We start from the raw sequence: 19,306 nt of genomic DNA on the forward strand, positions 1-19,306 counted from the left end.
TGAGGGAGTGCTGCACTGTCAGAGGGACAGTACTGAGGGAGTGCCTCACTGTCAGAGGGTCAGTACTGAGGGAGTGCTGCACTGTCAGAGGGTCAGTACTGGGGGAGTGCTGCACTGTCAGAGGGTCAATACTGAGGGAGTGCTGCACTGTCAGAGGGTCAGTACTGAGGGAGTGCCGCACTGTCAGAGGGTCAATACTGAGGGAGTGCTGCACTGTCAGAGGGTCAGTACTGAGGGAGTGCCGCACTGTCAGAGGGTCAATACTGAGGGAGTGCAGCACTGTCAGGGGGTCAGTACTGAGGGAGTGCCGCACTGTCAGAGGGTCAGTACTGAGGGAGTGCTGCACTGTCAGAGGGTCAGTACTGAGGGAGTGCCGCACTGTCAGAGGGTCAATACTGAGGGAGTGCTGCACTGTCAGAGGGTCAGTACTGAGGGAGTGCTGCACTGTCAGAGGGTCAGTACTGAGGGAGCGCCGCACTGTCAGAGGGTCAGTACTGAGGGAGTGCTGCACTGTCAGAGGGTCAGTACTGAGGGAGCGCCGCACTGTCAGAGGGTCAGTACTGAGGGAATGCTGCACTGTCAGAGGGTCAGTACTGAGGGAGCGCCGCACTGTCAGAGGGTCAGTACTGAGGGAGTGCTGCACTGTCAGAGGGTCAGTACTGAGGGAGTGCTGCACTGTCAGTGGGTCAGTACTGAGGGAGTGCCGCACTGTCAGAGGGTCAGTACTGAGGGAGTGCTGCACTGTCAGAGGGTCAGTACTGAGGGAGTGCTGCACTGTCAGAGGGTCAGTACTGAGGGAGCACCGCACTGTCAGAGGGTCAGTACTGAGGGAGTGCCGCACTGTCAGAGGGTCAGTACTGGGGGAGTACTTCACTGTCAGAGGGTCAGTACTGAGGGAGAGCCGCACTGTCAGAGGGTCAGTCCTGAGGGAGAGCCGCACTGTCAGAGGGTCGGTACTGAGGGAGTGCAGCACTGTCAGAGGGTCAGTACTGAGGGAGTCCTGCACTGTCAGAGGGTCAGTGGTGAGGGAGTGCTGCACTGTCAGAGGGTCAGTACTGAGGGAGTGCCGCACTGTCAGAGGGTCAGTACCGAGGGAGCCCCGCACTGTCAGAGGGTCAGTACTGAGGGAGTGCTGCACTGTCAGAGGGTCAGTACTGAGGGAATGCTGCACTGTCAGAGGGTCAGTACTGAGGGAGTGCCGCACTGTCAGAGGGTCAGTACCGAGGGAGCCCCGCACTGTCAGAGGGTCAGTACTGAGGGAGTGCTGCACTGTCAGAGGGTCAGTACTGAGGGAATGCCGCACTGTCAGAGGGTCAGTACTGAGGGAGCGCCGCACTGTCAGAGGGTCAGTACTGAGGGAGCACCTCACTGTCAGAGGGTCAGTACTGAGGGAGTGCTGCACTGTCAGAGGGTCAGTACTGAGGGAGTACTTCACTGTCAGAGGGTCAGCCCTGAGGGAGTGCCGCACTGTCAGAGGGTCAGTACTGAGGGAGTGCTGCACTGTCAGAGGGTCAGCCCTGAGGGAGTGCTGCTCTGTCAGAGGGTCAGTACTGAGGGAGCGCCGCACTGTCAGAGGGTCAGTACTGAGGGAGCGCCGCACTGTCAGAGGGTCAGTACTGAGGGAGTGCTGCACTGTCAGAGGGTCAGTACTGAGGGAGTGCCGCACTGTCAGAGGGTCAGTACTGAGGGAGTGCTGCACAGTCAGAGGGTCAGTACTGAGGGAGTGCTGCACTGTCAAAGGGTCAGTACTGAGGGAGTGCCGCACTGTCAGAGGGTCAGTACTGAGGGAGTGCTGCACAGTCAGAGGGTCAGTACTGAGGGAGTGCTGCACTGTCAAAGGGTCAGTACTGAGGGAGTGCTGCACAGTCAGAGGGTCAGTACTGAGGGAGTGATGCACTGTCAGAGGGTCAGTACTGAGGGAGTGCCGCACTGTCAGAGGGTCAGTACTGAGGGAGTGCTGCACTGTCAGAGGGTCAGTACTGAGGGAGTGCTGCACTGTCAGAGGGTCAGTACTGAGGGTGTGCCGCACTGTCAGAGGGTCAGTACTGAGGGAGTGCTGCACAGTCAGAGGGTCAGTGGTGAGGGAGTGCTGCACTGTCAGAGGGTCAGTACTGAGGGAGTGCCGCACTGTCAGAGGGTCAGTACTGAGGGAGTGCTGCACAGTCAGAGGGTCAGTACTGAGGGAGTGCCGCACTGTCAGAGGGTCAGTACTGAGGGAGCGCCGCACTGTCAGAGGGTCAGTACTGAGGGAGTGCCTCACTGTCAGAGGGTCAGTACTGAGGGAGTGTCGCACTGTCAGAGGGTCAGTACTGAGGGAGTGCCGCACTGTCAGAGGGTCAGTACTGAGGGAGTGTCGCACTGTCAGAGGGTCAGTACTGAGGGAGTGCTGCACTGTCAGAGGGTCAGTACTGAGGGAGTGCCGCACTGTCAGAGGGTCAGTACTGAGGGAGTGCCGCACTGTCAGAGGGTCAGTACTGAGGGAGTGCCGCACTGTCAGAGGGTCAGTACTGAGGGAGTGCCGCACTGTCAGAGGGTCAGTACTGAGGGAGTGCCGCACTGTCAGAGGGTCAGTACTGAGGGAGTGCCGCACTGTCAGAGGGTCAGTACTGAGGGAGTGCCGCACTGTCAGAGGGTCAGTACTGAGGGAGTGCCGCACTGTGAGAGGGTCAGTACTGAGGGAGTGCCGCACTGTCAGAGGGTCAGTACTGAGGGAGTGCCGCACTGTCAGAGGGTCAGTACTGAGGGAGTGCCGCACTGTCAGAGGGTCAGTACTGAGGGAGTGCCGCACTGTCAGAGGTTCAGTACTGTGGGAGTGCTGCACTGTCAGAGGGTCAGTACTGAGGGAGTGCTGCACTGTCAGGGAGTCAGTACTGAGGGAGTGCTGCACTGTCAGAGGGTCAATACTGAGGGAGTGCTGCACTGTCAGAGGTTCAGCACTGTGGGAGTGCTGCACTGTCAGAGGGTCAGTACTGAGGGAGTGCCGCACTGTCAGAGAGTCAGTACTGAGGGAGTGCTGCACTGTCAGAGGGTCAGTACTGAGGGAGTGCCGCACTGTCAGAGGGTCAGTACTGAGGGAGCGCCGCACTGTCAGAGGGTCAGTACTGAGGGAGTGCTGCACTGTCAGAGCGTCAGTACTGAGGGAGTGCTGCACTGTCAGAGGGTCAGTACTGAGGGAGTGCTGCACTGTCAGAGGGACAGTACTGAGGGAGTGCCTCACTGTCAGAGGGTCAGTACTGAGGGAGTGCTGCACTGTCAGAGGGTCAGTACTGGGGGAGTGATGCACTGTCAGAGAATCAGTACTGAGGGAGTGCTGCACTGTCAGAGGGTCAATACTGAGGGAGTGCTGCACTGTCAGAGGGTCAGTACTGAGGGAGTGCCGCACTGTCAGAGGGTCAATACTGAGAGAGTGCTGCACTGTCAGAGGGTCAGTACTGAGGGAGTGCCGCACTGTCAGAGGGTCAATACTGAGGGAGTGCAGCACTGTCAGAGGGTCAGTACTGAGGGAGTGCCGCACTGTCAGAGGGTCAATACTGAGGGAGTGCCGCACTGTCAGAGGGTCAGTACTGAGGGAGTGCTGCACTGTCAGAGGGTCAGTACTGAGGGAGTGCTGCACTGTCAGAGGGTCAGTACTGAGGGAGTGCTGCACTGTCAGTGGGTCAGTACCGAGGGAGTCCCGCACTGTCAGAGGGTCAGTACTGAGGGAGTACTGCACTGTCAGAGGGTCAGTACTGAGGGAGCGCTGCACTGTCAGAGGGTCAGTACTGAGGGAGTGCTGCACTGTCAGAGGGTCAGTACTGAGGGAGCGCTGCACTGTCAGAGGGTCAGTACTGAGGGAGTGCCGCACTGTCAGAGGGTCAGTACTGAGGGAGCGCTGCACTGTCAGAGGGTCAGTGCTGAGGGAGTGCTGCACTGTCAGAGGGTCAGTTCTGAGGGTGTGCTGCACTGTCAGAGGGTCAGTGCTGAGGGAGTGCTGCACTGTCAGAGGGTCAGTACTGAGGGAGTGCTGCACTGTCAGAGGGTCAGTGCTGAGGGAGTGCTGCACTGTCAGAGGGTCAGTGCTGAGGGAGTGCTGCACTGTCAGAGGGTCAGTACTGAGGGAGTGCCGCACTGTCAGAGGGTCAGTACTGAGGGTGTGCTGCACTGTCAGAGGGTCAGTGCTGAGGGAGTGCTGCACTGTCAGAGGGTCAGTGCTGAGGGAGTGCTGCACTGTCAGAGAATCAGTACTGAGGGAGTGCTGCACTGTCAGAGGGTCAATACTGAGGGAGTGCCGCACTCTCAGAGGGTCAGTACTGAGGGACTGCCGCACTGTCAGAGGGTCAGTACTGAGGGAGTGCCGCACTGTCAGAGGGTCAGTACTGAGGGAGTGCCGCACTGTCAGAGGTTCAGTACTGTGGGAGTGCTGCACTGTCAGAGGGTCAGTACTGAGGGAGTGCTGCACTGTCAGGGAGTCAGTACTGAGGGAGTGCTGCACTGTCAGAGGGTCAATACTGAGGGAGTGCTGCACTGTCAGAGGTTCAGTACTGTGGGAGTGCTGCACTGTCAGAGGGTCAGTACTGAGGGAGTGCCGCACTGTCAGAGAGTCAGTACTGAGGGAGTGCTGCACTGTCAGAGGGTCAGTACTGAGGGAGTGCCGCACTGTCAGAGGGTCAGTACTGAGGGAGCGCCGCACTGTCAGAGGGTCAGTACTGAGGGACTGCTGCACTGTCAGAGCGTCAGTACTGAGGGAGCGCCGCACTGTCAGAGGGTCAGTACTGAGGGAGCGCCGCACTGTCAGAGGGTCAGTACTGAGGGAGTGCTGCACTGTCAGAGGGTCAGTACTGAGGGAGTGCCGCACTGTCAGAGGGTCAGTACTGAGGGAGTGCTGCACAGTCAGAGGGTCAGTACTGAGGGAGTGCTGCACTGTCAAAGGGTCAGTACTGAGGGAGTGCCGCACTGTCAGAGGGTCAGTACTGAGGGAGTGCTGCACAGTCAGAGGGTCAGTACTGAGGGAGTGCTGCACTGTCAAAGGGTCAGTACTGAGGGAGTGCTGCACAGTCAGAGGGTCAGTACTGAGGGAGTGATGCACTGTCAGAGGGTCAGTACTGAGGGAGTGCCGCACTGTCAGAGGGTCAGTACTGAGGGAGTGCTGCACTGTCAGAGGGTCAGTACTGAGGGAGTGCTGCACTGTCAGAGGGTCAGTACTGAGGGTGTGCCGCACTGTCAGAGGGTCAGTACTGAGGGAGTGCTGCACAGTCAGAGGGTCAGTACTGGGGGAGTGCTGCACTGTCAGAGGGTCAATACTGAGGGAGTGCTGCACTGTCAGAGGGTCAGTACTGAGGGAGTGCCGCACTGTCAGAGGGTCAATACTGAGGGAGTGCTGCACTGTCAGAGGGTCAGTACTGAGGGAGTGCCGCACTGTCAGAGGGTCAATACTGAGGGAGTGCAGCACTGTCAGGGGGTCAGTACTGAGGGAGTGCCGCACTGTCAGAGGGTCAGTACTGAGGGAGTGCTGCACTGTCAGAGGGTCAGTACTGAGGGAGTGCCGCACTGTCAGAGGGTCAATACTGAGGGAGTGCTGCACTGTCAGAGGGTCAGTACTGAGGGAGTGCTGCACTGTCAGAGGGTCAGTACTGAGGGAGCGCCGCACTGTCAGAGGGTCAGTACTGAGGGAGTGCTGCACTGTCAGAGGGTCAGTACTGAGGGAGCGCCGCACTGTCAGAGGGTCAGTACTGAGGGAATGCTGCACTGTCAGAGGGTCAGTACTGAGGGAGCGCCGCACTGTCAGAGGGTCAGTACTGAGGGAGTGCTGCACTGTCAGAGGGTCAGTACTGAGGGAGTGCTGCACTGTCAGTGGGTCAGTACTGAGGGAGTGCCGCACTGTCAGAGGGTCAGTACTGAGGGAGTGCTGCACTGTCAGAGGGTCAGTACTGAGGGAGTGCTGCACTGTCAGAGGGTCAGTACTGAGGGAGCACCGCACTGTCAGAGGGTCAGTACTGAGGGAGTGCCGCACTGTCAGAGGGTCAGTACTGGGGGAGTACTTCACTGTCAGAGGGTCAGTACTGAGGGAGAGCCGCACTGTCAGAGGGTCAGTCCTGAGGGAGAGCCGCACTGTCAGAGGGTCGGTACTGAGGGAGTGCAGCACTGTCAGAGGGTCAGTACTGAGGGAGTCCTGCACTGTCAGAGGGTCAGTGGTGAGGGAGTGCTGCACTGTCAGAGGGTCAGTACTGAGGGAGTGCCGCACTGTCAGAGGGTCAGTACCGAGGGAGCCCCGCACTGTCAGAGGGTCAGTACTGAGGGAGTGCTGCACTGTCAGAGGGTCAGTACTGAGGGAATGCTGCACTGTCAGAGGGTCAGTACTGAGGGAGTGCCGCACTGTCAGAGGGTCAGTACCGAGGGAGCCCCGCACTGTCAGAGGGTCAGTACTGAGGGAGTGCTGCACTGTCAGAGGGTCAGTACTGAGGGAATGCCGCACTGTCAGAGGGTCAGTACTGAGGGAGCGCCGCACTGTCAGAGGGTCAGTACTGAGGGAGCACCTCACTGTCAGAGGGTCAGTACTGAGGGAGTGCTGCACTGTCAGAGGGTCAGTACTGAGGGAGTACTTCACTGTCAGAGGGTCAGCCCTGAGGGAGTGCCGCACTGTCAGAGGGTCAGTACTGAGGGAGTGCTGCACTGTCAGAGGGTCAGCCCTGAGGGAGTGCTGCTCTGTCAGAGGGTCAGTACTGAGGGAGCGCCGCACTGTCAGAGGGTCAGTACTGAGGGAGCGCCGCACTGTCAGAGGGTCAGTACTGAGGGAGTGCTGCACTGTCAGAGGGTCAGTACTGAGGGAGTGCCGCACTGTCAGAGGGTCAGTACTGAGGGAGTGCTGCACAGTCAGAGGGTCAGTACTGAGGGAGTGCTGCACTGTCAAAGGGTCAGTACTGAGGGAGTGCCGCACTGTCAGAGGGTCAGTACTGAGGGAGTGCTGCACAGTCAGAGGGTCAGTACTGAGGGAGTGCTGCACTGTCAAAGGGTCAGTACTGAGGGAGTGCTGCACAGTCAGAGGGTCAGTACTGAGGGAGTGATGCACTGTCAGAGGGTCAGTACTGAGGGAGTGCCGCACTGTCAGAGGGTCAGTACTGAGGGAGTGCTGCACTGTCAGAGGGTCAGTACTGAGGGAGTGCTGCACTGTCAGAGGGTCAGTACTGAGGGTGTGCCGCACTGTCAGAGGGTCAGTACTGAGGGAGTGCTGCACAGTCAGAGGGTCAGTGGTGAGGGAGTGCTGCACTGTCAGAGGGTCAGTACTGAGGGAGTGCCGCACTGTCAGAGGGTCAGTACTGAGGGAGTGCTGCACAGTCAGAGGGTCAGTACTGAGGGAGTGCCGCACTGTCAGAGGGTCAGTACTGAGGGAGTCCTGCACTGTCAGAGGGTCAGTACTGAGGGAGTGCCGCACTGTCAGAGGGTCAGTACCGAGGGAGCCCCGCACTGTCAGAGGGTCAGTACTGAGGGAGTGCTGCACTGTCAGAGGGTCAGTACTGAGGGAATGCTGCACTGTCAGAGGGTCAGTACTGAGGGAGCGCCGCACTGTCAGAGGGTCAGTACTGAGGGAGTGCCTCACTGTCAGAGGGTCAGTACTGAGGGAGTGTCGCACTGTCAGAGGGTCAGTACTGAGGGAGTGCCGCACTGTCAGAGGGTCAGTACTGAGGGAGTGTCGCACTGTCAGAGGGTCAGTACTGAGGGAGTGCTGCACTGTCAGAGGGTCAGTACTGAGGGAGTGCCGCACTGTCAGAGGGTCAGTACTGAGGGAGTGCCGCACTGTCAGAGGGTCAGTACTGAGGGAGTGCCGCACTGTCAGAGGGTCAGTACTGAGGGAGTGCCGCACTGTCAGAGGGTCAGTACTGAGGGAGTGCCGCACTGTCAGAGGGTCAGTACTGAGGGAGTGCCGCACTGTCAGAGGGTCAGTACTGAGGGAGTGCCGCACTGTCAGAGGGTCAGTACTGAGGGAGTGCCGCACTGTGAGAGGGTCAGTACTGAGGGAGTGCCGCACTGTCAGAGGGTCAGTACTGAGGGAGTGCCGCACTGTCAGAGGGTCAGTACTGAGGGAGTGCCGCACTGTCAGAGGGTCAGTACTGAGGGAGTGCCGCACTGTCAGAGGTTCAGTACTGTGGGAGTGCTGCACTGTCAGAGGGTCAGTACTGAGGGAGTGCTGCACTGTCAGGGAGTCAGTACTGAGGGAGTGCTGCACTGTCAGAGGGTCAATACTGAGGGAGTGCTGCACTGTCAGAGGTTCAGCACTGTGGGAGTGCTGCACTGTCAGAGGGTCAGTACTGAGGGAGTGCCGCACTGTCAGAGAGTCAGTACTGAGGGAGTGCTGCACTGTCAGAGGGTCAGTACTGAGGGAGTGCCGCACTGTCAGAGGGTCAGTACTGAGGGAGCGCCGCACTGTCAGAGGGTCAGTACTGAGGGAGTGCTGCACTGTCAGAGCGTCAGTACTGAGGGAGTGCTGCACTGTCAGAGGGTCAGTACTGAGGGAGTGCTGCACTGTCAGAGGGACAGTACTGAGGGAGTGCCTCACTGTCAGAGGGTCAGTACTGAGGGAGTGCTGCACTGTCAGAGGGTCAGTACTGGGGGAGTGATGCACTGTCAGAGAATCAGTACTGAGGGAGTGCTGCACTGTCAGAGGGTCAATACTGAGGGAGTGCTGCACTGTCAGAGGGTCAGTACTGAGGGAGTGCCGCACTGTCAGAGGGTCAATACTGAGGGAGTGCTGCACTGTCAGAGGGTCAGTACTGAGGGAGTGCCGCACTGTCAGAGGGTCAATACTGAGGGAGTGCAGCACTGTCAGGGGGTCAGTACTGAGGGAGTGCCGCACTGTCAGAGGGTCAGTACTGAGGGAGTGCTGCACTGTCAGAGGGTCAGTACTGAGGGAGTGCCGCACTGTCAGAGGGTCAGTACTGAGGGAGTGCCGCACTGTCAGAGGGTCAATACTGAGGGAGTGCCGCACTGTCAGAGGGTCAGTACTGAGGGAGTGCTGCACTGTCAGAGGGTCAGTACTGAGGGAGTGCTGCACTGTCAGAGGGTCAGTACTGAGGGAGTGCTGCACTGTCAGTGGGTCAGTACCGAGGGAGTCCCGCACTGTCAGAGGGTCAGTACTGAGGGAGTACTGCACTGTCAGAGGGTCAGTACTGAGGGAGCGCTGCACTGTCAGAGGGTCAGTACTGAGGGAGTGCTGCACTGTCAGAGGGTCAGTACTGAGGGAGCGCTGCACTGTCAGAGGGTCAGTACTGAGGGAGTGCCGCACTGTCAGAGGGTCAGTACTGAGGGAGCGCTGCACTGTCAGAGGGTCAGTGCTGAGGGAGTGCTGCACTGTCAGAGGGTCAGTTCTGAGGGTGTGCTGCACTGTCAGAGGGTCAGTGCTGAGGGAGTGCTGCACTGTCAGAGGGTCAGTACTGAGGGAGTGCTGCACTGTCAGAGGGTCAGTGCTGAGGGAGTGCTGCACTGTCAGAGGGTCAGTGCTGAGGGAGTGCTGCACTGTCAGAGGGTCAGTACTGAGGGAGTGCCGCACTGTCAGAGGGTCAGTACTGAGGGTGTGCTGCACTGTCAGAGGGTCAGTGCTGAGGGAGTGCTGCACTGTCAGAGGGTCAGTGCTGAGGGAGTGCTGCACTGTCAGAGAATCAGTACTGAGGGAGTGCTGCACTGTCAGAGGGTCAATACTGAGGGAGTGCCGCACTGTCAGAGGGTCAGTACTGAGGGAGTGCCGCACTGACAGAGGGTCAGTACTGAGGGAGTGCCGCACTGTGAGAGGGTCAGTACTGAGGGAGTGCCGCACTCTCAGAGGGTCAGTACTGAGGGACTGCCGCACTGTCAGAGGGTCAGTACTGAGGGAGTGCCGCACTGTCAGAGGGTCAGTACTGAGGGAGTGCCGCACTGTCAGAGGTTCAGTACTGTGGGAGTGCTGCACTGTCAGAGGGTCAGTGCTGAGGGAGTGCTGCACTGTCAGGGAGTCAGTACTGAGGGAGTGCTGCACTGTCAGAGGGTCAATACTGAGGGAGTGCTGCACTGTCAGAGGTTCAGTACTGTGGGAGTGCTGCACTGTCAGAGGGTCAGTACTGAGGGAGTGCCGCACTGTCAGAGAGTCAGTACTGAGGGAGTGCTGCACTGTCAGAGGGTCAGTACTGAGGGAGTGCCGCACTGTCAGAGGGTCAGTACTGAGGGAGCGCCGCACTGTCAGAGGGTCAGTACTGAGGGACTGCTGCACTGTCAGAGCGTCAGTACTGAGGGAGCGCCGCACTGTCAGAGGGTCAGTACTGAGGGAGCGCCGCACTGTCAGAGGGTCAGTACTGAGGGAGTGCTGCACTGTCAGAGGGTCAGTACTGAGGGAGTGCCGCACTGTCAGAGGGTCAGTACTGAGGGAGTGCTGCACAGTCAGAGGGTCAGTACTGAGGGAGTGCTGCACTGTCAAAGGGTCAGTACTGAGGGAGTGCCGCACTGTCAGAGGGTCAGTACTGAGGGAGTGCTGCACAGTCAGAGGGTCAGTACTGAGGGAGTGCTGCACTGTCAAAGGGTCAGTACTGAGGGAGTGCTGCACAGTCAGAGGGTCAGTACTGAGGGAGTGATGCACTGTCAGAGGGTCAGTACTGAGGGAGTGCCGCACTGTCAGAGGGTCAGTACTGAGGGAGTGCTGCACTGTCAGAGGGTCAGTACTGAGGGAGTGCTGCACTGTCAGAGGGTCAGTACTGAGGGTGTGCCGCACTGTCAGAGGGTCAGTACTGAGGGAGTGCTGCACAGTCAGAGGGTCAGTGGTGAGGGAGTGCTGCACTGTCAGAGGGTCAGTACTGAGGGAGTGCCGCACTGTCAGAGGGTCAGTACTGAGGGAGTGCTGCACAGTCAGAGGGTCAGTACTGAGGGAGTGCCGCACTGTCAGAGGGTCAGTACTGAGGGAGTCCTGCACTGTCAGAGGGTCAGTACTGAGGGAGTGCCGCACTGTCAGAGGGTCAGTACCGAGGGAGCCCCGCACTGTCAGAGGGTCAGTACTGAGGGAGTGCTGCACTGTCAGAGGGTCAGTACTGAGGGAATGCTGCACTGTCAGAGGGTCAGTACTGAGGGAGCGCCGCACTGTCAGAGGGTCAGTACTGAGGGAGTGCCTCACTGTCAGAGGGTCAGTACTGAGGGAGTGTCGCACTGTCAGAGGGTCAGTACTGAGGGAGTGCCGCACTGTCAGAGGGTCAGTACTGAGGGAGTGTCGCACTGTCAGAGGGTCAGTACTGAGGGAGTGCTGCACTGTCAGAGGGTCAGTACTGAGGGAGTGCCGCACTGTCAGAGGGTCAGTACTGAGGGAGTGCCGCACTGTCAGAGGGTCAGTACTGAGGGAGTGCCGCACTGTCAGAGGGTCAGTACTGAGGGAGTGCCGCACTGTCAGAGGGTCAGTACTGAGGGAGTGCCGCACTGTCAGAGGGTCAGTACTGAGGGAGTGCCGCACTGTCAGAGGGTCAGTACTGAGGGAGTGCCGCACTGTCAGAGGGTCAGTACTGAGGGAGTGCCGCACTGTGAGAGGGTCAGTACTGAGGGAGTGCCGCACTGTCAGAGGGTCAGTACTGAGGGAGTGCCGCACTGTCAGAGGGTCAGTACTGAGGGAGTGCCGCACTGTCAGAGGGTCAGTACTGAGGGAGTGCCGCACTGTCAGAGGTTCAGTACTGTGGGAGTGCTGCACTGTCAGAGGGTCAGTACTGAGGGAGTGCTGCACTGTCAGGGAGTCAGTACTGAGGGAGTGCTGCACTGTCAGAGGGTCAATACTGAGGGAGTGCTGCACTGTCAGAGGTTCAGCACTGTGGGAGTGCTGCACTGTCAGAGGGTCAGTACTGAGGGAGTGCCGCACTGTCAGAGAGTCAGTACTGAGGGAGTGCTGCACTGTCAGAGGGTCAGTACTGAGGGAGTGCCGCACTGTCAGAGGGTCAGTACTGAGGGAGCGCCGCACTGTCAGAGGGTCAGTACTGAGGGAGTGCTGCACTGTCAGAGCGTCAGTACTGAGGGAGTGCTGCACTGTCAGAGGGTCAGTACTGAGGGAGTGCTGCACTGTCAGAGGGACAGTACTGAGGGAGTGCCTCACTGTCAGAGGGTCAGTACTGAGGGAGTGCTGCACTGTCAGAGGGTCAGTACTGGGGGAGTGATGCACTGTCAGAGAATCAGTACTGAGGGAGTGCTGCACTGTCAGAGGGTCAATACTGAGGGAGTGCTGCACTGTCAGAGGGTCAGTACTGAGGGAGTGCCGCACTGTCAGAGGGTCAATACTGAGAGAGTGCTGCACTATCAGAGGGTCAGTACTGAGGGAGTGCCGCACTGTCAGAGGGTCAATACTGAGGGAGTGCAGCACTGTCAGGGGGTCAGTACTGAGGGAGTGCCGCACTGTCAGAGGGTCAGTACTGAGGGAGTGCTGCACTGTCAGAGGGTCAGTACTGAGGGAGTGCCGCACTGTCAGAGGGTCAGTACTGAGGGAGTGCCGCACTGTCAGAGGGTCAATACTGAGGGAGTGCCGCACTGTCAGAGGGTCAGTACTGAGGGAGTGCTGCACTGTCAGAGGGTCAGTACTGAGGGAGTGCTGCACTGTCAGAGGGTCAGTACTGAGGGAGTGCTGCACTGTCAGTGGGTCAGTACCGAGGGAGTCCCGCACTGTCAGAGGGTCAGTACTGAGGGAGTACTGCACTGTCAGAGGGTCAGTACTGAGGGAGCGCTGCACTGTCAGAGGGTCAGTACTGAGGGAGTGCTGCACTGTCAGAGGGTCAGTACTGAGGGAGCGCTGCACTGTCAGAGGGTCAGTACTGAGGGAGTGCCGCACTGTCAGAGGGTCAGTACTGAGGGAGCGCTGCACTGTCAGAGGGTCAGTGCTGAGGGAGTGCTGCACTGTCAGAGGGTCAGTTCTGAGGGTGTGCTGCACGGTCAGAGGGTCAGTGCTGAGGGAGTGCTGCACTGTCAGAGGGTCAGTACTGAGGGAGTGCTGCACTGTCAGAGGGTCAGTGCTGAGGGAGTGCTGCACTGTCAGAGGGTCAGTGCTGAGGGAGTGCTGCACTGTCAGAGGGTCAGTACTGAGGGAGTGCCGCACTGTCAGAGGGTCAGTACTGAGGGTGTGCTGCACTGTCAGAGGGTCAGTGCTGAGGGAGTGCTGCACTGTCAGAGGGTCAGTGCTGAGGGAGTGCTGCACTGTCAGAGAATCAGTACTGAGGGAGTGCTGCACTGTCAGAGGGTCAATACTGAGGGAGTGCCGCACTGTCAGAGGGTCAGTACTGAGGGAGTGCCGCACTGTCAGAGGGTCAGTACTGAGGGAGTGCCGCACTGTGAGAGGGTCAGTACTGAGGGAGTGCCGCACTCTCAGAGGGTCAGTACTGAGGGACTGCCGCACTGTCAGAGGGTCAGTACTGAGGGAGTGCCGCACTGTCAGAGGGTCAGTACTGAGGGAGTGCCGCACTGTCAGAGGTTCAGTACTGTGGGAGTGCTGCACTGTCAGAGGGTCAGTACTGAGGGAGTGCTGCACTGTCAGGGAGTCAGTACTGAGGGAGTGCTGCACTGTCAGAGGGTCAATACTGAGGGAGTGCTGCACTGTCAGAGGTTCAGTACTGTGGGAGTGCTGCACTGTCAGAGGGTCAGTACTGAGGGAGTGCCGCACTGTCAGAGAGTCAGTACTGAGGGAGTGCTGCACTGTCAGAGGGTCAGTACTGAGGGAGTGCCGCACTGTCAGAGGGTCAGTACTGAGGGAGCGCCGCACTGTCAGAGGGTCAGTACTGAGGGACTGCTGCACTGTCAGAGCGTCAGTACTGAGGGAGTGCTGCACTGTCAGAGGGTCAGTACTGAGGGAGTGCTGCACAGTCAGAGGGTCAGTGGTGAGGGAGTGCTGCACTGTCAGAGGGTCAGTACTGAGGGAGTGCCGCACTGTCAGAGGGTCAGTACTGAGGGAGTGCTGCACAGTCAGAGGGTCAGTACTGAGGGAGTGCCGCACTGTCAGAGGGTCAGTACTGAGGGAGTCCTGCACTGTCAGAGGGTCAGTACTGAGGGAGTGCCGCACTGTCAGAGGGTCAGTACCGAGGGAGCCCCGCACTGTCAGAGGGTCAGTACTGAGGGAGTGCTGCACTGTCAGAGGGTCAGTACTGAGGGAATGCTGCACTGTCAGAGGGTCAGTACTGAGGGAGCGCCGCACTGTCAGAGGGTCAGTACTGAGGGAGTGCCTCACTGTCAGAGGGTCAGTACTGAGGGAGTGTCGCACTGTCAGAGGGTCAGTACTGAGGGAGTGCCGCACTGTCAGAGGGTCAGTACTGAGGGAGTGTCGCACTGTCAGAGGGTCAGTACTGAGGGAGTGCTGCACTGTCAGAGGGTCAGTACTGAGGGAGTGCCGCACTGTCAGAGGGTCAGTACTGAGGGAGTGCCGCACTGTCAGAGGGTCAGTACTGAGGGAGTGCCGCACTGTCAGAGGGTCAGTACTGAGGGAGTGCCGCACTGTCAGAGGGTCAGTACTGAGGGAGTGCCGCACTGTCAGAGGGTCAGTACTGAGGGAGTGCCGCACTGTCAGAGGGTCAGTACTGAGGGAGTGCCGCACTGTCAGAGGGTCAGTACTGAGGGAGTGCCGCACTGTGAGAGGGTCAGTACTGAGGGAGTGCCGCACTGTCAGAGGGTCAGTACTGAGGGAGTGCCGCACTGTCAGAGGGTCAGTACTGAGGGAGTGCCGCACTGTCAGAGGGTCAGTACTGAGGGAGTGCCGCACTGTCAGAGGTTCAGTACTGTGGGAGTGCTGCACTGTCAGAGGGTCAGTACTGAGGGAGTGCTGCACTGTCAGGGAGTCAGTACTGAGGGAGTGCTGCACTGTCAGAGGGTCAATACTGAGGGAGTGCTGCACTGTCAGAGGTTCAGCACTGTGGGAGTGCTGCACTGTCAGAGGGTCAGTACTGAGGGAGTGCCGCACTGTCAGAGAGTCAGTACTGAGGGAGTGCTGCACTGTCAGAGGGTCAGTACTGAGGGAGTGCCGCACTGTCAGAGGGTCAGTACTGAGGGAGCGCCGCACTGTCAGAGGGTCAGTACTGAGGGAGTGCTGCACTGTCAGAGCGTCAGTACTGAGGGAGTGCTGCACTGTCAGAGGGTCAGTACTGAGGGAGTGCTGCACTGTCAGAGGGACAGTACTGAGGGAGTGCCTCACTGTCAGAGGGTCAGTACTGAGGGAGTGCTGCACTGTCAGAGGGTCAGTACTGGGGGAGTGATGCACTGTCAGAGAATCAGTACTGAGGGAGTGCTGCACTGTCAGAGGGTCAATACTGAGGGAGTGCTGCACTGTCAGAGGGTCAGTACTGAGGGAGTGCCGCACTGTCAGAGGGTCAATACTGAGAGAGTGCTGCACTATCAGAGGGTCAGTACTGAGGGAGTGCCGCACTGTCAGAGGGTCAATACTGAGGGAGTGCAGCACTGTCAGGGGGTCAGTACTGAGGGAGTGCCGCACTGTCAGAGGGTCAGTACTGAGGGAGTGCTGCACTGTCAGAGGGTCAGTACTGAGGGAGTGCCGCACTGTCAGAGGGTCAGTACTGAGGGAGTGCCGCACTGTCAGAGGGTCAATACTGAGGGAGTGCCGCACTGTCAGAGGGTCAGTACTGAGGGAGTGCTGCACTGTCAGAGGGTCAGTACTGAGGGAGTGCTGCACTGTCAGAGGGTCAGTACTGAGGGAGTGCTGCACTGTCAGTGGGTCAGTACCGAGGGAGTCCCGCACTGTCAGAGGGTCAGTACTGAGGGAGTACTGCACTGTCAGAGGGTCAGTACTGAGGGAGCGCTGCACTGTCAGAGGGTCAGTACTGAGGGAGTGCTGCACTGTCAGAGGGTCAGTACTGAGGGAGCGCTGCACTGTCAGAGGGTCAGTACTGAGGGAGTGCCGCACTGTCAGAGGGTCAGTACTGAGGGAGCGCTGCACTGTCAGAGGGTCAGTGCTGAGGGAGTGCTGCACTGTCAGAGGGTCAGTTCTGAGGGTGTGCTGCACGGTCAGAGGGTCAGTGCTGAGGGAGTGCTGCACTGTCAGAGGGTCAGTACTGAGGGAGTGCTGCACTGTCAGAGGGTCAGTGCTGAGGGAGTGCTGCACTGTCAGAGGGTCAGTGCTGAGGGAGTGCTGCACTGTCAGAGGGTCAGTACTGAGGGAGTGCCGCACTGTCAGAGGGTCAGTACTGAGGGTGTGCTGCACTGTCAGAGGGTCAGTGCTGAGGGAGTGCTGCACTGTCAGAGGGTCAGTGCTGAGGGAGTGCTGCACTGTCAGAGAATCAGTACTGAGGGAGTGCTGCACTGTCAGAGGGTCAATACTGAGGGAGTGCCGCACTGTCAGAGGGTCAGTACTGAGGGAGTGCCGCACTGTCAGAGGGTCAGTACTGAGGGAGTGCCGCACTGTGAGAGGGTCAGTACTGAGGGAGTGCCGCACTCTCAGAGGGTCAGTACTGAGGGACTGCCGCACTGTCAGAGGGTCAGTACTGAGGGAGTGCCGCACTGTCAGAGGGTCAGTACTGAGGGAGTGCCGCACTGTCAGAGGTTCAGTACTGTGGGAGTGCTGCACTGTCAGAGGGTCAGTACTGAGGGAGTGCTGCACTGTCAGGGAGTCAGTACTGAGGGAGTGCTGCACTGTCAGAGGGTCAATACTGAGGGAGTGCTGCACTGTCAGAGGTTCAGTACTGTGGGAGTGCTGCACTGTCAGAGGGTCAGTACTGAGGGAGTGCCGCACTGTCAGAGAGTCAGTACTGAGGGAGTGCTGCACTGTCAGAGGGTCAGTACTGAGGGAGTGCCGCACTGTCAGAGGGTCAGTACTGAGGGAGCGCCGCACTGTCAGAGGGTCAGTACTGAGGGACTGCTGCACTGTCAGAGCGTCAGTACTGAGGGAGTGCTGCACTGTCAGAGGGTCAGTACTGAGGGAGTGCTGCACTGTCAGAGGGACAGTACTGAGGGAGTGCCTCACTGTCAGAGGGTCAGTACTGAGGGAGTGATGCACTGTCAGAGAATCAGTACTGAGGGAGTCCTGCACTGTCAGAGGGTCAGTACTGAGGGAGTGCTGCACTGTCAGAGGGTCAATACTGAGGGAGTGCTGCACTGTCAGAGGGTCAGTACTGAGGGAGTGCCGCACTGTCAGAGGGTCAGTACTGAGGGAGTGCTGCACTGTCAGAGGGTCAGTACTGAGGGAGTGCCGCACTGTCAGAGGGTCAGTACTGAGGGAGTGCTGCACTGTCAGAGGGTCAGTACTGAGGGAGTGCCGCACTGTCAGAGGGTCAGTACTGAGGGAGTGCTGCACTGTCAGAGGGTCAGTACTGGGGGAGTGATGCACTGTCAGAGAATCAGTACTGAGGGAGTCCTGCACTGTCAGAGGGTCAGTACTGAGGGAGTGCCGCACTGTCAGAGGATCAGTACTGAGGGAGTGCTGCACTGTCAGAGGGTCAGTACTGAGGGAGTGCTGCACTGTCAGAGGGTCAGTACTGAGGGAGTGCTGCACTGTCAGAGGGTCAGTACTGAGGGAGTGCCGCACTGTCAGAGGGTCAGTACTGAGGGAGTGCTGCACTGTCAGAGGGTCAGTACTGAGGGAGTGCCGCACTGTCAGAGGGTCAGTACTGGGGGAGTGATGCACTGTCAGAGAATCAGTACTGAGGGAGTCCTGCACTGTCAGAGGGTCAGTACTGAGGGAGTGCTGCACTGTCAGAGGGTCAATACTGAGGGAGTGCTGCACTGTCAGAGGGTCAGTACTGAGGGAGTGCCGCACTGTCAGAGGGTCAGTACTGAGGGAGTGCTGCACTGTCAGAGGGTCAGTACTGAGGGAGTGCCGCACTGTCAGAGGGTCAGTACTGAGGGAGTGCTGCACTGTCAGTGGGTCAGTACTGAGGGAGCACTGCACTGTCAGAGGGTCAGTACTGAGGGAGTGCTGCACTGTCAGAGGGTCAGTGCTGAGGGAGTGCCGCACTGTCAGAGTGTCAGTGGAGGGGATGCCTGACCGGGGAATATGAATTAATGATATGATTTTAAATGAAGGATTCGCGGTTTTTGGCCGTTTGACAGATTTTATTTTCCCGCTCGGACTCTTACCTCCCGCCCAGCTCGGGCTGCTCACTGCGCACGCGCCGACTCCACCCACCGCGCACGCGCCGACTCCACCCACCGCGCACGCGCCGACTCCACCCACCGCGCACGCGCCGACTCCACCCACCGCGCACGCGCCGACTCCACCCACCGCGCACGCGCCGACTCTACCCACCGCGCACGCGCCGACTCCACCACCGCGCACGCGCCGGTCCCGCCGTGCATGCTGGGTGTTGTAGTTTCCGGAGGCGTGGCGTATGCGCGATGACGCTGCTGTGCAGCTTGTGGATTGCTGCAGCATCTGTGTCACGCCAGTGACATCCTCACAGCCCCACAGCACCCCCAATGTCAGACTTTACTGTCGGTGCTGGCTTTGCAGCAACATCCCAGCAACGATCAAATTGTTCACTGTTACTGCTGTTCACCGAAATTAATATGTATGAATAAATTCCTCAACCTTCATTGCACAAGCCATAATTTTAAAATTTGCACTTGGCACAAAGGTTGAAAATTTTGTGAGCTGTGAGGATGATAATCACCCTTCAGTTGGCCATAAACAGGCTGGTGGAATGCACAAGGTCACAAAAGCAAAAGAGCAGCAGATGCTAGAGGCTCTCCATCCGAAAGGTGGGCCAGCAATCCTCACTCCTACTGAGCTACTGACAAACAGGGAAAAGCACAGAGCCACTTGGAGCTGGTGCCCACTAACATTGCTGTGTGGCAGTGACAGCGCGCCAGGGATACGCTTTATGAGCACGGGGAGAAGGCCAGTCGTATTCTGGCTCATCAACTCAAACAGCAAACAGCCTCACACCATCCCGAGGATACGCAATACGGGTGACAATCTTGTACCCCCCCCCCCCCCCCAGGCCAGTGCAGATTTCGGATCTTATTACTGCGACCTGTATAAGTCAGAAACCCTGTAGATAAATTAATCATGGCTGATGTCTTGGGCAGCTGCACATCTGTTGAAATGAGCAAGAATTGTGAATTAGATTCCCCATTGTGCCCAGAAGAGATTTTAAAATAGATCTTAGAGCATAGAATTTACAGTGCAGAAGGAGGCCATTCAGACCATCCAGTCTGTACCGGCCCTTACAAAGAGCACCCTACTCAAACCCACATATCTACCCTATCCCGGTAACCCAGTAACCCTTACCCTTTTTGGACACTAAGGGCAATGTGTCACGGCCAATTCACCTAACCTGTACATCTTTGGACTGTGGGAGGAAACCGGAGCACCCGGAGGAAACGCACGCAGACGCGGGGAGACTCCACACAGACAGTG

The 19,306-nt window shown here is 58.4% G+C and overlaps 1 protein-coding gene across 1 annotated transcript in view; it reads right to left on the reverse strand.

The window, feature by feature from the left end:
- The window catches only part of sfr1 (SWI5-dependent homologous recombination repair protein 1), a 44,055-nt gene extending 25,964 nt beyond the window's left edge, over window positions 1-18,091 (reverse strand). Inside the window, exon 1 of the mRNA XM_072479758.1 lies at window positions 18,025-18,091. The gene's annotated coding sequence lies outside the window, so the exon portion shown is untranslated. The remainder of the gene's footprint in view (window positions 1-18,024) is intronic.
- Window positions 18,092-19,306: the final 1,215 nt, after the last annotated feature.

Source organism: Scyliorhinus torazame, chromosome 16, assembly GCF_047496885.1.
Source record: "Scyliorhinus torazame isolate Kashiwa2021f chromosome 16, sScyTor2.1, whole genome shotgun sequence".
In the NCBI taxonomy this organism is placed as follows: domain Eukaryota; kingdom Metazoa; phylum Chordata; class Chondrichthyes; order Carcharhiniformes; family Scyliorhinidae; genus Scyliorhinus; species Scyliorhinus torazame.